Source organism: Pseudonaja textilis, chromosome Z (assembly GCF_049901715.1).
Source record: "Pseudonaja textilis isolate UNSWEBS1 chromosome Z, rPseTex1.2, whole genome shotgun sequence".
In the NCBI taxonomy this organism is placed as follows: Eukaryota; Metazoa; Chordata; class Lepidosauria; order Squamata; family Elapidae; genus Pseudonaja; species Pseudonaja textilis.
In genome coordinates this window covers 73,526,180-73,541,129 of record NC_142008.1, presented here as the reverse complement: position 1 = coordinate 73,541,129, position 14,950 = coordinate 73,526,180, and the positions used below count along the sequence as shown (strand labels likewise).

The 14,950-nt window shown below is 35.8% G+C and overlaps 1 pseudogene; it reads right to left on the bottom strand.

The window, feature by feature from the left end:
• Positions 1-380: 380 nt before the first annotated feature.
• On the bottom strand, positions 381-8,510 carry LOC148124090 (E3 SUMO-protein ligase KIAA1586 pseudogene; annotated as a pseudogene).
• Between the last annotated feature and the right edge of the window lie 6,440 nt (positions 8,511-14,950).

The following is a 14,950-nucleotide window of genomic DNA, read 5'->3' as shown; positions in this document are numbered from 1 at the left end:
AAGGCATAAAATAAGGATTAAAAAGAGGTCTTACAAACTGTTGAAGATGAGAATGTTTTTAATTGTTTTCTTTTTTTTTCTATTTTCTTCTCTCTTCTTTTTCTCTCTTTCATTTATTTTTGTGTTGTTGGTTTGTTTTAATTGTAAAATCAATAACATTTATTTTTTAAAAAATTATTACATAATACTTGAGAAAAAAAAAATAAAACTGTTATTTAAAGTACTGCCAGATTGCTTTTTTATTGGAGTCCTCACATTTTTCTTTAGTTTGACACGAGCATCATTGGCTATGTGATGTGCTCTCAACCATGTTTTTACTATAGGAACACAGTCTCATTTTTGCAAAGGTAGACCAATTAGATTAATAATCTGTAGGTTAGTTATATTGGAAACAGGCAACTTCTGCTCTCTGAACATATGATGTTCATTTGTGAAAAACCGCTTTCCGCTTCTGCTGAATTTATAGCAATTGTCCTGACGATATCTTTAGCTTTTTTAATACTGTCAGGAATTGCATATTTCTCAGAATCTTTTAAAACATTTTCTATAAAATCTTCATAATCATTAACATTAATTTCATAGCTAAAATTTTCACCAAATGCAACTAGTTGTTCTTCAGCTGTTTTCCATGGAACCACCACTTCTTCAATATTCCAGTAATCTGGCTCCAAAAAATTGAGAAATCTTAATTTAGTCATGTCTTAAAATTGGCTACCTGTTTTTAAACATTCATAATCCATTAGTCTTTTCTTCAAATTAGTTACGATGCTTTCTAAAAGTCTTTCCCGAGGAAGTCCAACAAATCAATGATTTTGTACAAATTTTATATTTTTGAAGTAATTAATCCAGTAATTTTTTTTCATATGCACCCTTTTCCTTTCCAACCATTTCAAATGATTTAATTGATCTTATTACAAGCTTTTCAGCCTTTATGATGTCTACATTTCTTGTTTGCAGTGCTTCATTGGAAATAAGAGAAATTTTGTTTAGAATATCAATCATTAATGCCAAATCGGTCATAAAATACATATTTTCAACACGAGCAGCCATACCTAAGTACTTTTCATTTGAATGAAAATAGTGATTAGCACTGACTAAGCACACCACACAGACCTTAAATTATAGGCAGTCCATCTTGATCCCAATTTTCTACCAATCTTTATAATTTCAATTCCAAGTTGTTCAGATATTTTGGTAAATTCAATCTGGTTCATATTGGATTGATGAAAAATAGCATATATCTTATCAATAAATCTTTTTAAATGATTTATCAAATCATCTAAAATAATTGGAGGCAATAGTTTAAGCAGTGCCATATTATTATGTTTGGAAACACTTTTGCTATTCTAGTGCTCACTCCAGATTTTCTCCCAAGCATAACGCTGGCACTATTGGAGAAAAATCCTATTAAATTTTTTTCTAGGTAGTTCTTAGTAAACCCAACATTATTTAAGCTTTCAATAACTGAAGAACATATTGTCTCTGAATCTTGTTTTTCCTAATCAACTAGCTCAAACAAAACAAAATAAAAATTGTTGTTGAGGTAACTGAATCTTCAACTTTTAAGAAAACTATAACAAGTGGTTTGCAAGATATCATTGAAGCTTCATCAATAATCAAACATATTTTCAGATTATTTTCAATAATTTTAGTAAATAATTGTTTTTTAATTTTTTTGCAATGAAATCAAGTATTTTCACTGCAGTTTTACGTGAATGCATCCTATTCCCATATCTAGTTCATTTTTAATTTACAATTCTATCTCATCTTCTATGTCTGAAAATGGTTTACATCTTTGTAAACTGTATTAAATACTCTACAAGTAGTAGATAAATATTTTTCAGTCATCTTGTCCAGTCCTTTACTTATTACATCCTGCTCACATTGCTTTAACTTCTCTGTACAAATGTTGTTAGCTTTAGGTGAGAAATGCTCTTTCATTTTTTTCCCTAAGAGATGTACCTCTTTACTCTTCCCTGCTGCCTCAATTTAGAATTGTTTGGAATTGTTTCCATTCCTTTGCTTTGTGAACACTTTTTTCTTTTGTTGTAATCTCAAATTTTTTGCAATACTTGCAACCTAACGTTTTTGAAACTTCCAGTCCATCATATTTCTCCTTAAAGTTGGTGTTCTGCTGCAGTGTCCAAAAAATCATGGAAACAGTCAGTCCACTAAAGAGAGAAGATGGCAAGGAAGTAACAGGCAACAGAGAGAAAGCAGAACTGCTTAACTCATTCTTTGCATCCGAATTTACGCAAAAAGAAACTATAACTCAACCCACCAAAACCAACTGTGAAAGACAGACCAGAAATAAAAGTTAAAATAAGAAAAAACATAGTAAGAGAATACCTGTCTGATCTTGATGAAAACAAATCACTGGGACCTGATGGATTACATCCCAGAGTTTTAAAGGAGGTTATCTCTGAAGCACTGCACCATATCTCTCAAAAGTCCTGGAGCACCAGGAAACTACCAGAGGACTGGAAAAGAGCTGATGTGGTTCCCATCTTCAAAAAAGGAAAAAAAAAACAGACCCAGGAAATTATAGACCAATCAGCCTAACATCAATACCCAGGAAGATACTGGTAAGATAAAAAAAACAGATCTGCCAACATCTAGAAACAAGTAAAGTAATAACTAGCAGTCAGCATGGGTTTGTTAAAAACAGATCATGCCAAACCAATCTTATTTCATTCTTCAACAGAGTGACTAAATTAGTAGACCAGCAAAATACTGTCAACACAATATATTTAGATTTCATCAAGGCATTCAATAAAGTGGACCACAACCTACTTCTTAGTAAGCTAGAAAAAAGTGGAATAGATAGCACCACCACTAGATGGATTCGCAACTGGCTGACTAACCATATTCAACGAGTAGTCCTTAATGGGTTTAAGTCTACATGGAGGAAAGTAAGCAGTGGGGTGCCACAAGGTTCTGTCTTAGGCTCAGTACTCTTCAATATCTTCATTAATGACTTAGATGAGGAAATAGAAGGGGAACTTACCAAATTTGCAGATGATACTAAGCTGGCAGGAATAGCTAACACCCAAGAAGATAGACTCAAAGATCCAGATGGATCTTGACAGACTAGAACACTGGGCCGTATCTAACAAAATGAAATTCAATGTAGAGAAAAGTAAAGTCCTACACTTAGGCAAGAAAAACCAAAAGTACACATATAGACTGGGTGAAACTAGGCTCAATAGCAGTAACTGTGAGAGGGATCTTGGAGTGTTAGTGGACAACCAGCTAGATATGAGCCAGCAGTGTGCAGCAGCAGCCAAAAAAGCTAATGCAATCCTAAATTGTATTAACAGAGGGATACAATCAAGATCAAGGGAAGTACTAATACCACTCTATAAAGCCTTAGTAAGACCACACCTAGAGTATTGCATCCAGTTTTGTTCACCACATTATAAAAAGATGTTGAGACTCTAGAAAAAGTACAGAGAAGAGCAACCAGGATGATTAGGGGACTGTAGGCTAAAACATACAATGAACAGTTGCAGGAACTGGGCTTGGCTAGTCTAGTAAAGCGAAGGACCAGGGGAGACATGATAGCAATGTTCCAATATTTGAGAGGCTGCCACAGAGAGGAAGGGGTCAAACTATTTTTAAAGCACCTGTAGGCCAGACAAGGAATAATGGATGGAAACTGAACAAGGAGAGATTTAACCTGGAAATAAGGAGAAACTTTCTGACAGTGAGAACAATCAACCAATGGAACAGCTTGCCCATGGAAGTTGTGGGAGAGCCATCACTTGAGACTTTCAAGGAAAGATTGGACTACCATTTGTCAGAAATGGTGTAGGGTTTCCCGCTTGGGCGGGGAGTTGGCCTAGATTAACTACAAGGTCCCTTCCAACTCTGATTATCTGTTTTTATTATAGTCAGGAAGATTGCTTTCAATGTCCAACTCAGTTCTTTCAATAGCTAATGTGCTGCTTTCCCCAGGTTGGAGTGTAGTTGATGTGCTACTTTCCCCAAGTTGGAGTCTAGTTGATGACACTATTAAAGCCAACCTCTTTAACACATTCTTTGGCTCAGTATTTGTAAACAGCAATGGATCATGCCCAGTATTTCCCAGTTGAACCACAGACAACTACAATGATCTAATACATATCGATTTTACAGAAGACAATGTTGAAAAAGCACTACACAATCTAAAACCATCTCATCTATTGGACCGGACGGAATATGTGCCTACTTCTTAAAAAAGCTACCCACTGCCATAGCTGAACCTCTAAGCATAATCTTTGAAAAATCTTTCAGGACCTTGCAAAAACTATGGTCACAAGCCACGGTCCTCCCCATCTTCAAAAAGGGGAACCCCACCTAGTTAAAAATTACAGACCAATCTCTTTATGCTGCGTCACCTGTAAAGTCATGGAATCAATTATTAACCAATCCCTCATCCTCCACTTAGAAACAAACAACCTACTCTCTAATAAACAACTTGGTCTTAGGAAAAAACTATCCTGTAATCTGCAACCCTTACACTGCAAAAACATATGGACTACACAACTCGATCAGGGCAAAGCAATAGATGCAATCAACATAGACTTCTGTAAAGCCTTTGATTTAGTGGTACACGACAACCTACTCCTAAAACTAAAATCTTATGGTATCTCTGGACACCTGCATAACTGGATAGAAGCATTCCTGTCAAACAGACAACAAATGGTCAAAATTGGGAGCGTCCTATCAAATTCTGTACCTGTCAACAGTGGTGTTCCCCAAGGCAAAGTTCTAGGACCAACTCTACATAAATGACCATTGTGATCATATAAAGAGCAACTGCGTTCTCTTCACTGACGATGTAAAGCTATTCAACACCACAGACAATACTGCTGCCCTTCAAAAAGACCTTGACTATGTATCAGAATGGTCAAACAAATGGCAACTTCAAATTTCAACAAATAAATGCTCTGCCCTAAATATTGGCAAAAAAAAAATCAAAAAAATAAAATACAAGCTGAATAGTCAAGTCCTTGTTGATGATGCAAACTCTGTCAAGAACCTTGGAATACTCATATCAAATGACCTAAGTGCTGAGCCCATTGTAACTACATAGCCAAAAAGATGTTAAGAGTTGTTAACCTAATCTTACATAGCTTTTTCTCTGGTAATATTACACTAATAACTAGAGCATACAAAACATTTGCTAGACCAATACTCAAATACAGCTCATCAGTCTGGAACCTACATTACGTATCTGATATTAACACAGTTGAGAAAGTCCAGAAAAAATTCACAAGAAGAGTTCTCCACTCCTCTACTCATTGCAGAATACCTTATGCCACCAGACTCAAAATTCCAGACCTAGAAAACCTAGAACTATGCCGCCTTCGGTCCAATCTAAGTATAGTATATAAAATCATACATTGCAATGTTCTACCTGTCAATGAATACTTCAGTTTCAACCATAACAACACAAGAGCAAACAATAGATTCCATCTCAATGTTAATCGCACCAAACTTGATTGCAGGAAATATGACTTCAGAACAGAGTGGACAATGTCTGGAATACTCTACTTGACTCTGTGGTTTTTTCCCCAAACCCAGGTTTTACCTGGACCAACAGTCCCTAATGGAATGGTCTCTGTATAGCAGAGAGAGAGAAGCCAGGGAAAGCCGTGTTTAGTCATCTAAGCTTTTGAGATTTTTCATCTTTAAAATGTACTGAAGCTTTTTAGAGCCTTATGCTTTTTTACAGCCTTTTTACAGCCTTATGCTTTTTTACAGCCTTTTTACAGCCTTATGCTTTTTTCCCCAAACCCCAAAAACTTTAACCTTAGACTGTCTACTATTGACCTCACCCCTTTCCTAAGAGGTCTGTAGGGGGCATGCATAAGCACACCAACGTGCCTACCATCCCTGTCCTATTGTTTCTTTTAATTTTTCTTATAGGTATCCATGCATTCATAATTGTGTTTTTACTTATACCTATTATATTGTAAGCAATTGACAAATAAAAATAAAATAAATGAAAAAAATAAAATAAAATAAAGTTAGAGTGTAGTTGATGTGCTGCTTTCCCCAAGTTGGAGAGGTTGTGGTTATGATTTTTTTGGATCTACCATTCCTTTTTCTGATCTTGTTTTTTTACTGAATAAAGCAGCCAAACTCAGTTGCCTTTTCATCCTGTTAGGCTACTGCAAAAAAAAAAAAAATACAACAATGTTGTAGTTTGAACTTAATTGTTCTTGTAAGTTGAGTGGTGAAGGCTGACAAGTGAAGAAAGCAGGTGAGGAGGAGTGGAGATCAGTAATATTCAGTTACTTCTAAGAGTCTCTGGCACTATAGTTAGTGCCAGTTAGTTAGTATTTAAAAGATATTATGGAAGAGGAACAAGTTTCACTAGAGAAGACTGAGACTGAGCTGAAAGTAGATTTGAAAATGACAGTCCATAAAAAAGATGTTACACTATATATAAAAGAATGGCTGATATTTTCATAATTAATTAAAAAATTAATTAAATTAAAAAATAATTAATTAATTTTAAAAATTAATTAATTAATTAATTAAAAAATAAACACTTAAAATGGAAATATAATTAAACAAACTAAAGGAGTTCGTTATTTTGTGCTAGTATTGGCACAAAAATCTTTCCTAGCAAGACTTCTTTACATTAGCCCAGGTTTTACCTGGACCAACAGTCCCTAATGGAATGGTCTCTGTATAGCAGAGAGAGAGAAGCCAGGGAACCAGTGTTTAGTCATCTAAGCTTTTGAGACTTTTCATCTTAAAAATGTACTGAAGCTTTTTACAGACTTATGCAGATAACAAAAAAAAAAAAGATATAGTACAAAATCATCTAAGAAGTTAGATTAAGAATGAAATTCATGGGCACATTCACAGAGTTCTTTTTCTGAAATTTCCTATTAGGAAAAAGCAAAGGAAAAACAAGCATCAACAAAATATGTAACAAAATAAGTTTTATTTATTTATTTATTTATGTATTTATTTATTTTTTAGTATATGTTTTTTATTCATAAATAGCATTGTATTGCCAGCATTATCTTCAAACACCATTACAGCTTCATTTACTTTTATGTTTAAATCCTTTAACAGCTGTATGTACCAAGTTACCTCAGAACAAAGCTCAAATAGAGCAATAAATTCTGCCTCTGCAGTAGAAATGGCTACAGTTGTTTGTTTTCTGGACTTCCAACCAATTAAAATAATACCACAATCCCAGAATTGGACTTTCTGGTTTTTACATCATTGGCATAGTAACTGTCAACATAACATTTTAATTTTAATTCTTCAGAGACCTGTATTTAAAGCCCCAAATTCACAGTTCCTTTCAAATATCTGAGAATCCTTTTTACACCCTTCTAATGCTATTGCATTGGTGCAGCAATAAAGCGACTTAAGATGCTTACTGCACAAACTATGTCTGGTCTGGACCACTGTGGCAGATATAACAAGCTCTCTATTGCTGACTGATATATCTCTTGATCACAGGCTTCATTTTTGTCCTCACCCAAATTGTTATGAAAATCTGTGCTCACAGGTGTTGGAGCAGAATTACAATCCTTCATGTTGTATCTCTCCAACAGCTGTTCAATTTTTCTTTTTTGACTGAAAACATAACCACCTTTCTCAGTTTTTTATCTACACCAAGATAATTTTGTATTTCACCTAAATTTTTAATTCAAATTTTTTCTCTAACTGATTAGCAAATTCTTTTATCTGTGGCACATCTTTTACAATGAAGCAAAGATCACCCACAAATGTTAATAATTGACAATCTCCACCTTGTAACTTTCCAGTATATATACAACTACCAGCCTTGCAACTCTTGAACCCAAGACCCTTCAATGTCATATCTAAACAGATATTCCAATTCCTGGCTGACTGATTCAGTCCATAAATGGCCTTGTTTAATTTATACACAGTGTTAGGCTTTTTACTTTCATATACCCTGGTGCTTGAACCATGTAAATTTCTTCCTCTAATTCTGGATTGAGGAATGCTGTGGTTATATCAAAATGCCAAACTTTATGGCCACATGCCGCTGCCAACTTTATGCTTTCACTCTTTACCATTGGTGAGAATACCTCATCACAGTGCATGTTTTTCCTTTGTGAAAAACCTTGTGCTACTCATCTTGCTTTACATTGTATCTCATTGTTGGGTACCACTTTCTTTTTGTACTTTGCACCCTTGTAGCAAAGTTATAGGTGTGAACACTTTATGTTCACCCATGAATTTCATTTTTTGTCCATGGCTTCTTTCCATTTTACTTGTTCAATTATGGGTAGTACCAATACTTCTTGATAGTTTCTCAGCTCATAACATACATTACACACTTTTATTTCACTAGCAGAATACCTGTCAGGTGGAATCCCCTTGTTCCATTGCTCTGACCTGCATGGCATTGACTGCTCCTGTGTTTCAACCCTTTCTGGCTTCATACCTGAATTATCATCTTCTCCTGACTCCTTTTCTTGTTCTTTTTTAGCTTTTCCTCCCTGAATGCTCACTAAGTGAGTTAACATCACTAACTGGGTCATTCCAAAAATTGGCATCAATTCTGTTCCAAAGCTAGCAGACCTGAAAACCACTATTCTCTTGCTCCCATTGCTAAAGCAATAGCTCTTTGATCCAGGTTCACAGCCCATAAATCTGAGCTTTTCAGCCTTTGGTTGACCTTTTCTCCTATTGCTTTTGGAATATGTGCCCATGCATTGCTTCCAAACATCCTTAAATGTGCTAGAGATGGCTTATTCCCATAGAACACTGCATATGGAGTATCATTAATTGAGGAACTCCACAGTCTATTGATTAAATAATTAGCAGTCAACATGGCTTCACCCCAATATGACCTACTCAGATCAGAATCCTCCAGCAGTGAGACCTTCCTTTTTTGTAAAACTGCATTCCGCCTCACAGTGATACCATTTTCAGCTGCTTTGTATGGATTTGTGCATCTGTACTTTATTCCTAACTGTCCCAACCACTGATGAAAACTTGCTGATATGAATTCTGAACCTCTGTCATACCTGTTGTTTATACCTTCGGTCTATGAAGCTTACCCATTGCTTAAATTTCTGTAGCACCTCTATTTTACTCTTTAGTAAACAGCAGACCCCAAATCTGCTATAATAAACTAAAATGACCTGTTCATACTTTGCTCCTCCCAAACTGAACACCTTGCCCTCAGAAGTTGTGGGAGTGCCATCACTTGAGACTTTCAAGAAGAGATTGGACTGCCAACTGTCACAAATGTTGTAAGGTCTCCCACTTGGGTGGGGGGTTTGACTAGATGACCTACAAGGCCACTTCCAACTCTGATTATCTGTTATCTGTTAAATGCAAAGCAATTATCAAAAAGCAGATATGATGGGAATGCCTATACTGTTTATCCTTCTTGACATATATAAACTCTGCTTAATGCTTGCACATCAAACAGCCAAGGATTAAATTAACAGAAATTCTTTCAGAACAAATCTGTAATGCTTTGATTTGCTTTTTATTTATTGAATCTCTGCCTACAATTTAGAGCAGACCTTGGTAAAGTAGGCAGACTTTAGAAAACCATACCAAGCTATGATTTCCTCTCTCATTAAGAAAATTACATATACGAAACTTCTGGTGAAGATGGCCAACTAAATACACACTCTGGGAGAGATCCCTGAAGGGTTTTCCCCTGGGCTGTAGCTCTTCAACTAGTAATTTAAAGGGCTGGCATTCCTTCACTTTTTATGACCCACCCAGATCAAGGAGAGTCTAAGAATTACCTCTGCAAGCAACTTCAGGAGTTGTGCTGCATGCTAAAACCTGGGGAGTGGAGTTGCAATCTGTTTGTTGTTGAAGAAGCAGCCATTTTGAAATTTAGCTTTCAAATGGACAGTAAATTGTGCCTTTCATTTCTTATTCACCTTTAAAATGTGTTAATCTATACTAAATTAAGTTAAAAGAGGCTCTCTGTAGACCCAGCCTGCTCTGCCTTTTTGAAGACCTGTGCCATTTTGGGGATTTCTTTAGTGTTAAACAACAAGGAAGAAAACTGTTAAGGTAAGCTAAAAATAAAGAAGTGTGGAATAAAAAAAAAGCTGAGGGTTAGGGTTAGGGTGTAACTTGTAGCTTGGTCTGCTTTGCTGTGGATGGTGAAAACTTTCTGTTTTTTATGATTCCTGAATGGCTAGCAATTCCTAAGTTACTTACAAAAAAAGCTACTCTTTAACCAAAGAGGGAGTCAAGATGGAGGAACAAATTATTAGAAATATATTTGAAAATTATTTAAACAAAATCCACCAATTTGTTGACCAACTGTGCTCCAAGGGTGAATTTTTAAAAACCTCAACTACTTCAGAGATGCAAACATGTATAGAAAGTTGCCAAACTACTGAAGTAACTTCACAAGCAGCTGAAAATGCAGAGGAGTTAACTACAATTTTGGAATATAAACCTGACACCAACTTTTACTATGCTGGTTTAAGGATAAATCTCTCAATCCAACTGAAAAAAGAGCTTCAAAAAAAAAACCCTGCAACTTTTAAAAATACAAGTTTGGGACTTGTTCTTTATGGACATTAACAAGGTCAAGAAATCCTTGCTAAAAAGGGAGACTTATAATACTTGATAAACTTTTCAGAGAAGAAAAAGATTTTACTCCATGAAGACAAGCTGGAAGGATGACTTAAACTTGATGAGATAACTAGATCTCAGATGGATTTTTATTTCTTCAATATTTGTAATTCAAAGAAAGTCTCAATTCAAAATTTGAAAATGGAAATATATATATGCATTTTCTTAAGTTTTCACGGGTATTTATATATTGTGGCTCGGAGGTTTGAGCCTGCTTTGTCAGAAGTCGAGGACTTGGACAATGAGGAAGAGGAGGATTTGGCTCTGAGGTTTGAGCCTGCTTTGCTAGAGAAAGAAGACTTGGACAATGAGGAAGAGGAGGATTTGGCTCTAAGGTTTGAGCCTGCTTTGTTAGAGGATTTGGAATTGCCTTCCTCCCCAGGACTTTCCTCTTCGGCAAGACCTTCCTCCCTGATTGTGCCTCAGGTGTCAGCAGATAATCAGGAGAGCGTATCAGAGTCTCTGACTGAAGATCAAGCCGAGGAATGCTGGCTTGATGCGAGGCAACGGCGCAGGAAAAAGTGCGAGTTGCAACGCAGAAAGAAAGGACGAATCAGAGACTGAGATGAGGGACTGACACGCCCCACAGGGAATAAAAGTTGGTGTGTTCACTCTGAGAACTTGTTCGAGACAACATGTTAATTTGTGAGAGAAGCTTTGGAAGATTCTGTGTGTGTGGCAATAGCTTGTGATTTATGTTCCTGCTTTATTGTCGGACTTGGCAGACAGCTTTTGTGAGACTGCCAAGAACTTTCTCAGCTCAAGGAATTTAACCCTGTCATTACTGGACTTGGTTACTTGTTTATATTCATTTGGAAATTTGGACTTCTCACCTTGTTTGCATGGGTGAGACATAACATTTATATGTATGGTATTCAGCTTTGTTCGGGTATTTTCCCATGTTATTATAGTTGTGCTTTTTTTTTTAATAAAGTTTTATTTGGGTTTTCACACACAAAATACAAGTAAAACATCTTTTTTGAAAATAGCATGGTCCCGGGTTGAACTTCTTTATACAGACACAAAACTCAATTTCATGCTCCTTTTTGTATTCTATTCCATATCTTACACTATTTTACGTTTTCTATATAGCTTTTCCCCTCTTTTAATTTTCTCAATTTTATTTTGATTATCTCATCTCAATTCAAATCATTATATTTATACTTTTGTCTGTTCTGTTTCAATTTCATATTATCTTTTCTCATTAAACAAATTTTCTCCTGTAGTTACTAAAGGGAGTATGACACCTTTATATCTTTTAATTACATCCATTCAACTCTTATTTAAACTTCAATATATACCTTAAGGTTATGACCTTCAATATAATACATAATAGCTTCCAATCGAATTCTGCTTGGTACATTCTTATAATACACACTATATTCTTTTTTTTAAAAAAAAGAATATTGTAAATATATGTAATTATAAACCCTCATTCCATTCCAGTTCAGTTCTATCATTAATAATCATTAAAATCTTAACATCTTTAACACTTCTTTTCAATTAAATATCATACTTCCTTAAAAACACATGTAATCTCCATAATTAATTTTTCCCTTATTTCTCTTCACATATGTTTTATAAATCATTAAATATACCTTTTGTTACATTTATTTATTGACTAGCATTCCACTGAATTATGACAGCTATTTTATCAGACATTTTAATCATACATTGTTTCATATTTTCTAAAATTATTTCTGTTTCTAATATAACCATACTATCTTATGTACCTTTGCAGAATCCCCTTTTCCATTAAATTTTTACCCATTATCTCTAAATAGGCCCTGTTTCTCTGTATTTTGTTTCTGTCCTTTATAACTTCTTTTCCTTTCTTTCTTCCCTCTCATCTTCTCCCTCCCCTTTTACCCACTTGTCTCTCTAGTTCTAATTCTCTCTTCTGCATTTCCCTCTTCTGTTGCTTTCTGATTTTATACTTATTTTTGACTGTGTTTTTTGGGGGGGAGTTGTTTTTTCCAATCTTAAACTTTCCATTCTCTTTCCCCTACTTTCCTCCCTCCCCACCAAGATTACTTGTTCATTAAAGATGGCTTCTTCTTTGTTGAAATCTTCTTGTTCTGCAGGCATTTCTTGTTGTTTCTCATAATTCCAAATCTCAATTTCTAAAAACTGAAATGCGAAGCCAAAAGAACCTCTCCCTTCTTGTGCATCTTCTTTGTACTTTTTAAGTTCCATTTTCAGTTCTTCTAAAAGTGGAGCCATTTTAAACAGTTTTAAACAACCACCCGATTGATTTTTAGTCATTCAAAACAATAACCATGAATCCAAGTAATCCAGATAGTCCCGAATTATATCTTCTTATTTCTTTTTCGACTTTCTCTTCCTGGGGTTTTTGTTGCGATATTTCAGTTAAAGTGTATCTTTTGGAAGTCTCGTTGAGATTTTGCTGCAAGTTCTTTTTTAATTCCAGGCAGTCTCCTTCCTTCCAGATCCTGCCCTTTTATTCTTTTTCTCTCCTTTCCTGTTTTCAAAAGCTTTTAATTATCCAGAAATCTTTATTATCCCTTTGACTTTTTATTTTCAGCATTAAATGCCTATTGATGTCAAAGTGGATTTTTTCCCAATTTCTTGCTTAAGTCTCTTAGCTGTCAGTATAGGAAAGGAGAAAAAAACCCAAAATCTTTTCCCTTTTCTCTCTCCTTTGCAGCTTAAAAATCTTCTTAGGGAAGAATGTTATTGTTTTTTAATAGTTTCAATTCCAGCATACCTTATTTGTTACTTTTGCTGTTTGACCCAGTCAACCAAAACTTTCTCTTCTTATCTTCCTCCTGCACATTCTTTTCTGGTCGAGTTCTTCTTTGTGGTGGCCATTTCTGACCACCGCTGTAACCGCCTTTGGGAAAGGGAGTAATGGCCAGCTGAGGAGGAGAGATGCAGGTCTCCTCAACCCTGCAGGCAGTTTCCCCCCTCTTCATCACCTCTACAGGGTGGCTTAGCCCTGAAACCAGCCGGCTCGGGGCGCTCCAGCAGTGAGCACGGATCGAAGCCTCGCAGAGACAAGGTTTCGGTCTGTCGCTGAAGAGGCTCAAACCAGAAGTCCCCAGACTTTCTACAATTGACCTCACCCCTTTCCTAAGAGGTCTGTAGGGGACATGCATAAGCACACCAATGTGCCTACCATTGAACATTTTACCCAGAGTCTTATTTTTGTTTCATTCATAACTATGTTTTTACTTATACCTATTATCTTGTAAGCAATTGACAAACCAAATAAAATAAATAAATAAAACTCTGCCTTAAAAAAAACAAGTCTATATTATAAACAGTCTGCAGCATCTGGTTTCGCTCCCCCCCCCCAGCAAGACCCCAGCAGGAAAGATGAGCACAGCGGCTGTATAATCACAGCCACTGTTCATGACAACTTTGGGGAGGAACAGAGCTATCAGGGAAGGACAGGAGCCACCAGGGAAGTGCAGAACTTCAGCCAGGGGAAGCAGGATGTCAGTATGAAGGTGATGCAATGTGGCAGCCCAGTATTCAGCTGCAAGGCCACCTCCACTCTACACAGCAGGACAACAGAGCACCACACCTCAAGATGTTGCCGGGACAGGAGTCCGACAGCAGTTTTCTTTCAACTTAACATAAAACATCATTTTTACCACTTGTCTTCAATTTTACATGTTGTTTAAATTGTATTTTTATGATTTCGTGTTTTAAGATAAATGTTCTTTCAAACTAAGCTCAGCTGGTGATTTCATAAGGACATCCTTACAGTAAAAAAAAATGTCAAGGAAGAAGGAAATGATAATGCATTTCCACTGCAAAGAAATGATTTGTCTTGTCCTAAGACACTTTTAATGCTAACCTGGTTGGGTTTTGCTTCATTTATAAGCCAGATTCTGTTGCCCACACATCTACAATTAGAAAATTAGTCAAGTTGTGTTTGAGGTTTGATAAATATGCTGAGCAAAGAACCAAGCTTGGCCATGGCATTTTATTATATTCATACCCTGAGCAATGGGGGCAGGGGTGGGTGGGTTTAAATCTGCTGAAAGGTCCAAAGGCAACCGTTTCTTTTTTATTATTAACTGGCTAGTTTAGAACATTGTTAACTGGCTAGTTTAAAACAATGTATTATTTTATATAATATAGAAGAAGTCATTTTGATAATGAAAAAGAATCCAAAATCCATGTGGAGAGGTTACTGATGGCATACAAAGTATTTACAAGCTTTTGTGTTTCTAAAAATATTTCATCAGCAAGATGCTTAAATATCAAAGGAGAAGGAAACAGGAAAATAAGCCTGGTGTTTAAGCCAACTCTTAAAGCCAATTCTGTGCCAGAATAGAAATGAGAATCTATAAGGATGTACACTCGGTCTATCAAC